We start from the raw sequence: 12713 nt of genomic DNA, 5'->3' as shown, positions 1-12713 counted from the left end.
ATCAAGAAGGCGGAGGAGCGGGCCGAGAAGCAGTCCCGGAAGGCTGCCGACTACCGGGAGAGGTGGGAGAAGGCCCAGCGGTCAGCCGACAACGCCCGCAACCGAACCCGGTCTCTTGAAGCCAAGCTGGGCGAATTGGAGTCGGCCTTGGAGAAGTCCCGCGCGAGCGACCAGGAGATTCATTCGCGCCTGGAGGAGGCTGAGGCTGCTTGCATTGCTGCCGAGGCGAAGCACAAGGAGGCTCAGGCTGATCTGCTGAGGGTCTCCTCCGAGGCGGACGACCGGATTGTGGCGAAGGTCTTGGAGGCGAAGGCTCAGATTATGGAGCGGGCAGAGGCGGCGCTGGCCGAGAAGAGTGCGGAGATCGGGCGTCAGGCGGTACAGGCTTATCGTCAGTCCGCCGAGTTCACCCGTGATATGTCGGAGGCGGTACAGGCCTATCGTCAGTCTGACGAGTTTGTCCGTGACATGTCGGACGCGGGGTCCGACTCCTTTGTCTTAGGCTTCGAGGAAGGCCTGGCAAGGGTGTCGGCTAAGTACCCCGAAATTGACCTGAGTGGGATCTCCCTTCTCGACTCCCCTCCGGCGCCATTGCCTGCTGCTTCTCCAACCGTCTCCCTACCCCCTGCGGACGTGGCCGGCGTTCCCGACCCGGGGGTTCCTCCAAGCTGACCTTCTGTATTTTCGATCTTTTCTTTGTGTGTTGGCGTTTTGCCAAGTTGTATGGGTCTCGGCCCTGAAACAATGAAAGTTAATGCAAATAGAGTTTCTTCATTTCACTTTCGTCCCTCTTCTTTTTAACTCTCGGTAGCGTCTCGCTGACTCCCGACTCTTGAAATTCTTCTGGCGCTAGGCCAGGTATCTGAGGGTTAGGCCTCAGGGAATTCTTCCGGCGCTAAGCCAGGCATCCGAGGGTTAGGCCTCAGGAACTTCTTCCGGCGCTAAGCCAGGCATCCGAGGGTTAGGCCTCAGAAACTTCTTCCGGCGCTAAGCCAGGCATCCGAGGGTTAGGCCTCAGGAACTTCTTCCGGCGCTAAGCCAGGCATCCGAGGGTTAGGCCTCAGGAACTTCTTCCGGCTCTAAGCCAGTCATCCGAGGGTTAGGCCTCAGAAACTTCTTCCGGCGCTAAGCCAGGCATCCGAGGGTTTGGCCTCAGAAACTTCTTCCGGCGCTAAGCCAGGCATCCGAGGGTTAGGCCTCAGGAACTTCTTCCGGCGCTAAGCCAGGCATCCGAGGGTTAGGCCTCAGGAACTTCTTCCGGCGCTAAGCCAGGCATCCGAGGGTTAGGCCTCAGGAACTTCTTCCGGCGCTAAGCCAGGCATCCGAGGGTTAGGCCTCAGGAACTTCTTCCGGCTCTAAGCCAGTCATCCGAGGGTTAGGCCTCAGGAACTTCTTCCGGCGCTAAGCCAGGCATCCGAGGGTTAGGCCTCAGGAACTTCTTCCGGCGCTATGCCAGGCATCCGAGGGTTAGGCCTCAGGAACTTCTTCCGGCGCTAAGCCAGGCATCCGAGGGTTAGGCCTCAGGAACTTCTTCCGGCGCTAAGCCAGGCATCCGAGGGTTAGGCCTCAGGAAATTCCGCTCGTTGGTCGGCCAAGGCTGGCGCAAGCCGAGGCGACCGGTCGGGGCTTCAGGCTAGTCTGCTCCCGGGATGATCATCGGGTTAGCCTGGCATCCGAGGGCCGAGCCCCGGGAGATTCCGCTCGTTGGTTGGCCAAGGCTGGCGCAAGCCGAGGCGACCGGTCGGGGCTTCAGGCTAGTCTGCTCCCGGGATGACCATCGGGTTAGCCTGGCATCCGAGGGCCGAGCCTCGGGAAATTTCGCTCGTTGGTCGGCCAAGGCTGGCGCAAGCCGAGGCGACCGGTCGGGGCTTCAGGCTAGTCTGCTCCCGGGATGATCATCGGGTTAGCCTGGCATCTGAGGGTTGTCAGGCCTCAGGAAATTCCGCTCGTTGGTCGGCCAAGGCTAGCGCAAGCCGAGGCGACCGGTCGGGGCTTCAGGCTAGTCTGCTCCCGGGATGATCATCGGGTTAGCCTGGCATCCGAGGGCCGAGCCTCGGAAAATTCCGCTCGTTGGTCAGCCAAGGCTGGCGCAAGCCGAGGCGACCGGTCGGGGCTTCAGGCTAGTCTGCTCCCGGGATGATCATCGGGTTAGCCTGGCATCCGAGGGCCGAGCCTCGAGAAATTCCGCTCGTTGGTCAGCCAAGGCTGGCGCAAGCCGAGGCGACCGGTCGGGGCTTCAGGCTAGTCTGCTCCCGGGATGATCATCGGGTTAGCCTGGCATCCGAGGGCCGAGCCTCGGGAAATTCCGCTCGTTGGTCGGCCAAGGCTGGTGCAAGCCGAGGCGACCGGTCGGGGCTTCAGGCTAGTCTGCTCCCGGGATGATCATCGGGTTAGCCTGGCATCCGAGGGCCGAGCCTCGGAAAATTCCGCTCGTTGGTCGGCCAAGGCTGGCGCAAGCCGAGGCGACCGGTCGGGGCTTCAGGCTAGTCTGCTCCCGGGATGATCATCGGGTTAGCCTGGCATCCGAGGGCCGAGCCTCGGGAAATTCCGCTCGTTGGTCGGCCAAGGCTGGCGCAAGCCGAGGCGACCGGTCGGGGCTTCAGGCTTGTCTGCTCCCGGGATGATCATCGGGTTAGCCTGGCATCCGAGGGCCGAGCCTCGGGAAATTCCGCTCGTTGGTCGGCCAAGGCTGGCGCAAGCCGAGGCGACCGGTCGGGGCTTCAGGCTAGTCTGCTCCCGGGATGATCATCGGGTTAGCCTGGCATCCGAGGGCCGAGCCTCGAGAAATTCCGCTCGCTGGTCGTGCGCCTGTCGCTTGCCGCCCGACGGGATTTCTCCGTGGCCAGCTGCGATCGTGTTTCTCCTCCTCTCCAAGCGTCGCCTGGGGAACACCAGATGGGCATTAAATGCTAATTGAGGGGTTACCTGGGAAATCGGATCGCCAGTTGCTGCTTGCGAGGAGTGTCAGTTAAGCGGCCGCGATACGCGCGTTCTTCGAGGCGGATGCGGCCTGGGCGCGAGCGGAGATATGTGGACCTAGGGGTACAGGCCACCCGGAGTGTCCTGCACAAAGAATGCGATTAAGGAGAATAACGCTTAGGAAATCGCGGGAAGATACGCCTCGAGAGCCGGATCGGCTCCGGATTCAATGCGCCCGCATTTATTGGAGCCACCCGCAGCGGAACGACCGGGGGGCCGCAGTTTGGCTATAAATATAGGTGTAGGTGCGATGGAGCCTGCCAAGCCGGAGCTGTTCAGGTTGCCATGGATCGTGGGCCTCCTCTCCGGCGCATGGTTGAGAGACCCCTATCGAAGGAACGGGAGGCGCGCCCTTCGCGACTTCCGCCAACTAGCCGTTTCATCTGGGATCAACAAGGAGGTTCTCCCCGGCGGAACTCCGCTCTAGGCGTTTCATCCGGGATCACGTCTCCCCTCCTTGAAGTTCGGCCTCCCGATTGAGCTCCGCACCAGGCGCTTGATCCGGGACCGCGCCTCCATATGCTCTTCTCCCTTGTATTCCTTCTCTCCCCTAACACTGGGGAGGACCGGAATATCCCTTGGAGGTGGCGTTCCCCTGGAGGCAGCGGGAGCTTCGTCTGCGGCGGCTCCTCGTTTTTTTCGTGAGGCGTGGATGGCGCCTCTGGGTAGGAGCAGTGTGGACTTCTCCTTCGTCCACTTCTTCTTCATCCGCGCCGGCTCTTCGTCTTCTTCGTGAGACGCCGATGGCGCCTCCGGTTGGAAGCACCCACTTCCGGCGGGATTGCAGCCGCTTCGGATGGAGGTTTCGGGATCCCAGATCTTCAGCTCCTCGGAGTCTCCACCTCTTCTTTACTTTCTTTACACCCTAATTCCCCTCTGGGAATTCCTTGTAATCACACGAGCACGCCATTGTAACCAGAAATTATTGAAATGAAAAGTGTTATACATTTTTGAACTGTCTTTCTGGCATTGTCGTTCTACTGGTAATACATCCGCAGGTTAGCGGAATTCCAGCTCCTTGGAATTTCTCGACCATCTAGGGCCTCCAACTGGTAGGAGCCAGGTCGGTTTACCCAGCGAACCCTATACGAGCCTTCCCAATTTGGCGCTAGCTTCCCACCTTCCGCAGGTTGAGATGCTTTAGCTCGCCTTAGCACCAGATCTCCGATTCTGAAAAGCTTCGGTCGGACCTTGGAGTTGTAATATCGGGCTACCCTCCGCTGATACATCGCCATCCGAACCTGCGCCATTTTCCTCGCTTCTTCCAAGAGATCCAGGTTCCCTCGGAGTTGCTCCGAATTGGCCTCGGGTCGGTGCGCGGCCACCTGAGGTGAGGGGAGTCCGAGCTCCACGGGGACAACGGCTTCCGTGCCATAGGTTAGGCTGAAAGGCGTCTCCCCGGTAGGGGTCCGATGCGTGGTCCGATACGCCCAAAGGACATTCTCGAGTTCTTCGACCCAAGCTTGCCCCGTCCGACCGATCCGCGCTTTGATTCCTTGGAGGATTGTCCGATTTGTGACCTCGGCCTCGCCGTTGGTTTGGGGATGCGACACAGATGTGAACCGATGCTCGATCCCGAACTCCTCGCAGAAGTCACGGAAATGCTTGTTGTCGAACTGTCGGCCATTATCCGAGATGAGGACCCGAGGTACCCCAAATCGGATAATGATGTTCTTCTTCACGAACTTCCGGACTTGCGCATCCGTGATAGTGGCCAGCGGCTCTGCCTCCACCCACTTGGTGAAGTAGTCGATTGCAACAATCAAAAATTTCCGCTGAGCTGAAGCGACGGGGAATGGTCCGAGGATATCCATTCCCCACTGGGCGAAGGGCCAGGGTGCAGTGATTGGTGCCAAGGGGACAGAAGGGACTCTCTGGACGTTGGCGTGGCGCTGGCAGGCGTCGCATTTCCGTACATGATCCTTTGAGTCCTCCAACAAGGTAGGCCAATAATAGCCTTGCCTCATGATCTTGTGCGCCAAGGACCTAGCCCCCAAGTGTGATCCGCAAACGCCTTCGTGGACTTCGCCGAGGACGTAGGACGCTTCCGAGGGGCGGAGGCACTTTAAGAGGGGGGCGGTGAACGAGGTCCGATACAGCCTCCCTTCATAGAGTACGTAGTGGGCGGACTTCATAACAAGTCGCCGAGCTTGATCTTCGTCTTCAGGGAGGATCCCTTCGGCGAGGTAGGCGACAAGCGGGTCCATCCAAGACGGCTCCGGATCAATCGCCATCACCGCTCCAGCCTCGCCGATGCTCGGGGCATCCAGGGTCTCCAGGTAGATCGCCCTCGACAAGTTGTGCGCGTCTGCGCTCACTAAGCGGGACAACCTGTCGGCCCTGGCATTTTCACTTCTTGGGACCTGCTGGATGTCGACACTGCCGAGGTCGGAAATGAGTGCTTGCACCTTCCGGACGTAATTCTGCATGGTCGGGTTCCGGGCTTCGAACTCCCCACGGACCTGCCCGACCACCAGCTGGGAGTCGGTGAAGACCTTCAGGCGCCGGATGCCGAGCTCCTTGGTGAGTTTGAGTCCCGTGACTAGGGCCTCGTACTCCGCCTCGTTGTTGGTCACTGGAAATCCGAACCTCAAGGCATACTCGGCTATCACTCCATCTGGACTGGTAAGGGCTAGCCCGGCCCCTCCACCTTCGGGGTTCGACGACCCATCGATGTGAAGCGTCCAAATCGGGAGGTCGAGGCTGGGTGTTTCCGGCGACCTAGGTTCCACCTCCTGCACCGTGCACTCAGCGAGGAAATCCGCGAGCGCCTGGGCCTTGATGGCGGGTCGGGGCTGGTAGCGGATGTCGAACTCACCAAGTTCTACTGCCCACTTCACCAGCCGTCCCGCCTTCTCAGGATTGCTGAGGATCTGCCGCAGCGGTTGATCGGTCAAGAGGGTGACAGAATGGACCTGGAAATAGGGGCGAAGCCTCCTGGTCGCGGTCAGCAGCGCGAAGGCGATCTTTTCAGCCTTCGTATACCGCGTCTCGGCATCCCGTAGGACCCGGCTGATGTAGTACACAGGCTTCTGGAGCTTTGCCTCTTCCCGAACCAGTACCGCACTGACTGCGGTTGGGGAGACCGCCAGATAGAGATAGAGCATCTCCCCTTCTTGCGGCTTGGACAGCAGGGGAGGAGACGCCAAGTATTCCTTGAGCTGGTCGAATGCTGCTTGACATTCGGCCGTCCTGAGGAAGTCTTTCGGGCGTTTCAACACCTTGAAGAAAGGTTGGCAGCGTTCGGCCGATTTTGCCACAAATCGTCCGAGCGCGGCGACCCTCCCAGCGAGCTCCTGAACCTCCTTCACTTTGGTCGGAGGGGACATATCTTGGATGGCCTTGATTTTGTCCGGGTTGGCTTCGATCCCCCGCTGGTTGACAATGAAACCGAGGAACCTCCCGGCCGAAGCGCCAAAGGCGCACTTCGCTGGGTTCAGCTTCATGTGAAACTTCCGCAAGGTGGCGAAAGTCTCCTCCAGATCCGCGATGTGCTGGTCTGCATGGCGGCTCTTCACCAGCATATCGTCCACGTACACCTCCATGTTCCGGCCGATTTGCTCTTTGAAGATTTTGTTGACGAGGCGCTGGTAAGTGGCGCCAGCATTCTTCAGACCGAAGGGCATTACCTTGTAACAGTACTGCCCCCGGTCTGTTATAAAGGCAGTTTTCTCCTCGTCCTGTGGAGCCATCATTATCTGGTTGTAGCCGGAGAAGGCGTCCATGAAAGACAGCAGCTGATATCCGGAAGTCGCGTCGACCAGTTGGTCTATCCGCGGAAGCGGAAAGCTATCCTTGGGGCATGCCTTGTTCAGGTCGGTGTAGTCAACGCACATTCTCCACTTTCCGCTCGCCTTCCGGACAAGTACGACATTTGCCGGCCATTCGGGGTAGCTGACCTCCCTTATGAATCCTGCCTCTAAGAGTTTGTCTACCTCCTGGTCGACCACTCGGATCCGATCCGGGGCACAGTGTCTCTTCTTCTGTTTTACCGGTCGGTGGGTCGGGTCGACGTTGAGGGCGTGAGAAATGACCTCCGGGTCGATCCCAGGTACATCGGCCGCCGACCAGGCAAACACATCGACATTGGCTCGGAGGAATTCCACCAACCGGGCCCGAGCTCCCAGGTCGAGATTGGCGCCGACCCGGATCGTCCTGTCCGGGCGACCTTCCTCGAGGGAAACTTCGATCACACCCTCGGCCGGCTCCCCGTGCCGCAAGGCCACCTCGTCTCTGGCGTCGAGGGACTCGACGCTTAAGGCTTCTACGGGCTTCTTCCCTTTGAGAGTTGCTAGGAAACATTGCCTTGCGGTCGGTTGGTCACCTCGGACCTCTCCAATCCCGGCCGCCGTGGGGAACCGCATGAGCAAGTGGTACGTAGAGACCACCGCGCGAAGGGCGTTCAGTCCGGGTCGTCCGAGGATAGCATTGTAGGCCGAGGGAACACGGACGACCAAGAACCCGAGCCGCACCGTGGCTTCTGCGGGTGCAACGCCCGCAGTCACAGGCAGCTCAACGACACCTTCGGCCGAGATAGCGTCACCAGTGAATCCTATGAGGGGGGTGGATGTTTTGTGCAACAATTGTCTGGACAAGCTCATCTTTTGGAAGGCCTCGTAAAACAAAATATCAGCTGAGCTTCCACTATCCACAAGAACACGCCTTACATCATAGTTTGCCATAGTGAGGGAGATCACCATGGCGTCATCGTGGGGGGTCTGAACCCCCTTTACATCTTCATCACAAAAAGTGATTACATTACCGACCCTCTGCCTCTTTGCGACGGCTGCCCCTGACGCTTCAGTCGAGCCCCCTGCGTTCCTCTCGGGCCGGGGGCAGCCCCCAGTGATAGTGTGGATCACGCCCGCGACGGGTCGATTCTGCTCCCGAGGCTCCTGAGGGGCCGGATCGGCCGGACGCGGGTCTGCGGGGGGACGTCGGTCGTTCACATATCGACCGAGACGCCCTCGGCGGATGAGAGCCTCGATCTCGTCCCGAAGCTGGAAGCAGTCTTCGGTGTCGTGGCCGTGGTCCCGGTGGTACTCACAGTACGCCCGAGAGGGCCTCCTCCCAGGAATCTTCTTCATCTGTCTCGGGACCGGGAGGTCCTCTCGCCCCTTGATTTCCATGAGGATCTGGGCCCGGGGAGTCAGGAGAGGAGTGTACCGGTTGAAACGTCGGGGCGGAGAACGAGGACGTAGGGCGCCGTGGTTCCTCGCCGGCGATAGGCTTCTGCGCCGACGTTGAGGCGTCGGGCTCCTCCTCTGGCGTGCCTCTTTTCGCCTTTTCTTCCCGAGCTTTGGAGGGATCTCGGCGGCCTCCTTGCTCCGGTGGGCGGCCGCCTCCTCGGCGTCCGCATACTGGTTCGCCCGGGACAACAGCTCCGGGAAGCTCCACGGCAGGCGTTTGTCAGGGAGAAGGTGAGTCTGCCCTTTCGGAAGCCACGCTTCAGGGCTGAAAGAGCCACTTCCTGGCTCAGGTTCCGGACTTCCAGCGTAGCCTTGTTGAAGCGGGTAAGATAATCCCGCAAGCTTTCTCCCTCGTTTTGCCGGACATCAAAGAGGGAGTCGGAGACCAGTCGCCGCCGGCTACTGACGGCGAAATGGGTGATGAAGAGGCGAGTAAACTGGTCGAAGGACTGGATTGAGTTAGCCTCCAAGCCGGCGAACCACGCCCTTGCCGGGCCACGGAGGGTCGCCGGGAAGGCCTTGCAGAGGAGAGGATCTGATGCTCCGTGGAGGAGCATAAGGGTCCTGAAACTCTCGACGTGATCCCGCGGGTCCGCCGCCCCGTCATAGGGCTCGATCGCCGACATTTTAAACCCCGGCAGATTCGGGGTCCGCAGGATCCTCGAGGCAAGCGACGGCTGGGAGGAGATCTCCAAGTCGGCGAAGGGATCTTTGGAGTGGCCCTTCAGGACCTGGAGTTGTCGGTGGAGATCGTCCACCCGCCGGTCCAGGGAGCGCGACCGATGGGTGGGAGACAAGGTGCACAGAGAGGGGGACCGACTGGAGCGCGGGTTCCTTGAGGACTGGGGGGTCTGGGAACGCGCCCGGGCCCGCCTCTCGTACCCCGCGCAGCTCCGATGGGAAGGTTCCGGCAGAATGGACCGTGCTCGAGAATCTTCCTCGCGCCGGCGCTCCTCCCCATGGGAGAGGAAGGAGCGCGGGTTGAGGAGGACAGGTGAGCGCTCAGGGAGCAGCGGCTCCTGGGCCCGCTGCGGCGCCCGAGACATCACACCCTGCAGGTTCTGCACTGCCTCCGCGAGGGTGCGAACCTGCTGGGCTAACTGGTCGAACTGAGCGGCTTCGACCATCTGAATGGGGGGTGGAACGGTGGAGTGTTGCTGAGAATGTGTTGGAGACGCAGCGGCCTCCCGGCCGGAGGCGCGAGAGGCCCCGCGACCGGAGGCATTGGAAGCTCCACGACCACCTCGCCGTGCCATTACGATCGCTCTGAGATTCGGGCCCTTCCTCTAGCGCCAACTGTTGCTGGTGGTCCAAACCGAGAACGATTGGCACAGCGGTGTGAACGGGGTTCCGTTTGGGTTGCCTTGGTTGGTGTTGATTGCGCTCCACTTTCCACCGGGAAACCTGCAAGCAAGCCTCGCACCACCACTGGGGTAGTGGGGGCCCTCCGACGATCAAGTCAGAGGAGATTGGAGGAGAAGGAAAGATAATAGTAGCAAGTAGGAGAATGCTCTGGAAGTTCTTGCTTACCCCCCCCTTCTCCCCCCAGCCGCATATATACCAGGCTGGGGGGTCTTTCAGGGGGGTTCGTCATCGTGGGGCACGATGGAGCTGCCACTGATACGGCCGTTACAGGGCGTCGTGGGGCAGCGCTGGGTACGGCCGTGACAGGGCGTAGTGGAGCTCCGCCTTGTACGGCTGTTACAGGGGATCGTGGAGCAGCGCCAGATACAACCGTTGCAGGGAGTAGTGGAGCAGGAGGCTGCGGCGTGCCTCTGGGGAATAGCCTGTCGTTGTCGAGAGATGTCCGACTCGGGGTCGGGCTGCGGAGACGAGATGTCCGACTCGGGGTCGGATTGCTGGATCAAGGGGCTGCCGACTCGGGGTCGGGCTGCGGAGCCGAAGATGTCCGACTCGGGGTCGGATTGCTGGATCAAGGGGCAGCCGACTCGGGGTCGGGCTGCGGAGCCGAAGATGTCCGACTCGGGGTCGGATTGCTGGATCAAGGGGCTGCCGACTCGGGGTCGGGCTGCGGAGGCGAAGATGTCCGACTCGGGGTCGGATTGCTGGATCAAGGGGCTGCCGTAGTCTTTCTGGGCGCGCGTGCCGGTCACGTGGGGCATGGTGGCTAAGTTCCCCCGTAACAGTAGCCCCCCACTTCCGAGCCTGGAACCAGAAGGGGAACGGGTGAAGGGAGTGATGCTTCGTGATTGCCGCCATCCCTCGGAGAGGCGCGCGCGCTTCGAGCTCCCCGCCTTCTTTATGGCATATGGCGGTTGTTGCTGACCTGGCAGTCTGAGGATTTCGGCGGACATCCCTCCTTAATGGCGTCGATTCGCCTTTGGGGCGCGAGCGACCCTTCGGCAGCCAGGCGTCCTCTGGCGTCACCGAGGCGTCACCCACCTTTCCGCCTATTTAACCGGGGGCCCTCCTCCGTCCGCCTTTCTCTTTACAGACATCTTCGAGTTTCTCCCTTGCGCTGCCGTCATTGCCGTCGGACTGTTCGCTTGCTCCTCCTTTGACGCTCTCGGAGCCGTTCTTCCTTCTCTTCCGGTGAGTTGCCCCATTCTTCAATTTAAGGCTCTCCATACTTTCTCCTTTTGTATTAGGGTACTCCAGTCGTTCCGGTCCTTTCCCCCTTCTTGACCCCGTCCTGACCGTAGATTCACTGGCCATTAGGGATGGGCGAAGTGAGAGCAGACCGCATTAAGTCGGAGCTGGTCGCTGAAGACCAAGATAGGTTCGTGGCTCGATACCACCTTCCCGAGGCCTGCAATGTTACGCTCCCGGGGCCTGAGGAGAGGATGTCCCATCCTCCTCCAGGGAAGGTCGCCATCAATGAGGGCATTCTTCAGGCCGGGTTTCGCTTTCCCCCCTCGGACTTAGTTGTGCAGGTGCTTCGGGGTTTAAGAGTGGCGCCGACGCAACTGGTGCCGAACTCATGGCGCGCCCTGACGGCCTTCCAGGTTCTCTGCCGCATGCACGAGGTTCCCGCCACCCTGAATGTCTTTTGGAAATGCTACGGCCTGAACGGCCACCCCTAGGACAGAGGGTGGTGGTGCTTTGCGGCGCGGCGAGGGTGCGGCCTCGTCAAGGAGGCTCCTTCCTCCATTCACGGCTGGAAGGAGCGTTTCTTTTTCGTTGACGCAGATCCCTCTTGGGGAATCAGGGCTACCTGGGAGACGCCGATGAAGTTCCCGATTGGTCTATCGAGGTTGTCGAGGGAGGAATCCGATGGCGTCGCCGTCTTGAAGGGGTTGGTTGCCGAGGGCCGGATCCCCCCGGTGGCTTGCCTTATTTCCGAGGATACCTTGGTGAACGTTGGTCTGAGCTCGGTCCCCACTGACCGTGAGCCCGCCACCATTTCTTTTTTAGCTCTTTTCTCCTCTTTCGTCTCGTTCTTTCCTTCAGTTTCTCAACCTCCGACCACCTCGTCCTTTTTGCAGAGATCGACGACGTCATGCGGTCGGACAAGGCAACGGCTGTTGGTAGGACGTCCCTACTGGAAGCAGTCCGGAGGAAGAAACGAGCTCCTCCGAGCGGGGCCCCACCGGCGAAGAAGTCCCGCCGGCAGGCGACTCCGACGCCGACAGACGGGTCCGGACCCACCGATCAGGGGGACGCCGCGGGCGCGGACCGGGAGTTGACGCTGTATCAGCCCTCCGATGCCGAGACTACCGTTTCTCCGGAGGCATCACCCGGGCGCGCCCGAGATGGACGGGTCGGACGTGATCGGTCCCCAGCCCAGCCTTCGACTCGGTCGGCTCCGGATGATACGAGGAGGGACGCGCCGAGGCCCCGGCCGAGCGGGACCCTGTCAATTCCAGGGGCGGTCCCCGCCCCGAGCATGGTCAGCATGACTCTTCCCCAAGCGATGGGTAAGGGTAAGGCTGCAGAACCACCGTCCGACTCCGGGGAGAAGTCGGGGTCGGCCTTCACTTTCGCCGGCGCCCGAAACCTCATCGAGACGGTACTGCTGGAGAAGGACCGCAGGCAGGTCCGGGAGATGAGGGTCCCTGACGTTGGGGCTGCCAGCTGCGTCTGTCTCATGTCGGTGAGTGTTCTTTCGGTCGCTTTCATCATTTATAGGCTCTGTTGATCTCCGCCTGACGCCCTCGTTTTTCCTATCTCTTAGCTCGCCCAGTACATGATCCGCCTGGAGGAGTGCTACGAGGAACAGGCGAGGCTTCTGGCGAGGGCCGAGAGCCAACTGAAGGCAGTAGAGGAGGGAGGTCAGGCTGCGGCGGGGAGGACGACCAGGGACCTCGAGATGAGGCTCCGGGTGGCCGAAGAGCGGGCACTCGGCTTCGTCACCCTCGAGAAGCAACTGTTGGAGGCTCAGGAGCAACTCAAGGTTGCCTCGGGTCTCGAGGGCGAGATCAAGAAGGCGGAGGAGCGGGCCGAGAAGCAGTCCCGGAAGGCTGCCGACTACCGGGAGAGGTGGGAGAAGGCCCAGCGGTCAGCCGACAACGCCCGCAACCGAACCCGGTCTCTTGAAGCCAAGCTGGGCGAATTGGAGTCGGCCTTGGAGAAGTCCCGCGCGAG

This window comes from Phoenix dactylifera, chromosome 14 (genome assembly GCF_051530095.1).
Source record: "Phoenix dactylifera cultivar Ajwa chromosome 14, Ajwa_hap1_PhDact_Kaust_v1.1, whole genome shotgun sequence".
NCBI classification, from domain to species: Eukaryota; Viridiplantae; Streptophyta; class Magnoliopsida; order Arecales; family Arecaceae; genus Phoenix; species Phoenix dactylifera.
This window is presented reverse-complemented; position numbering follows the sequence as displayed.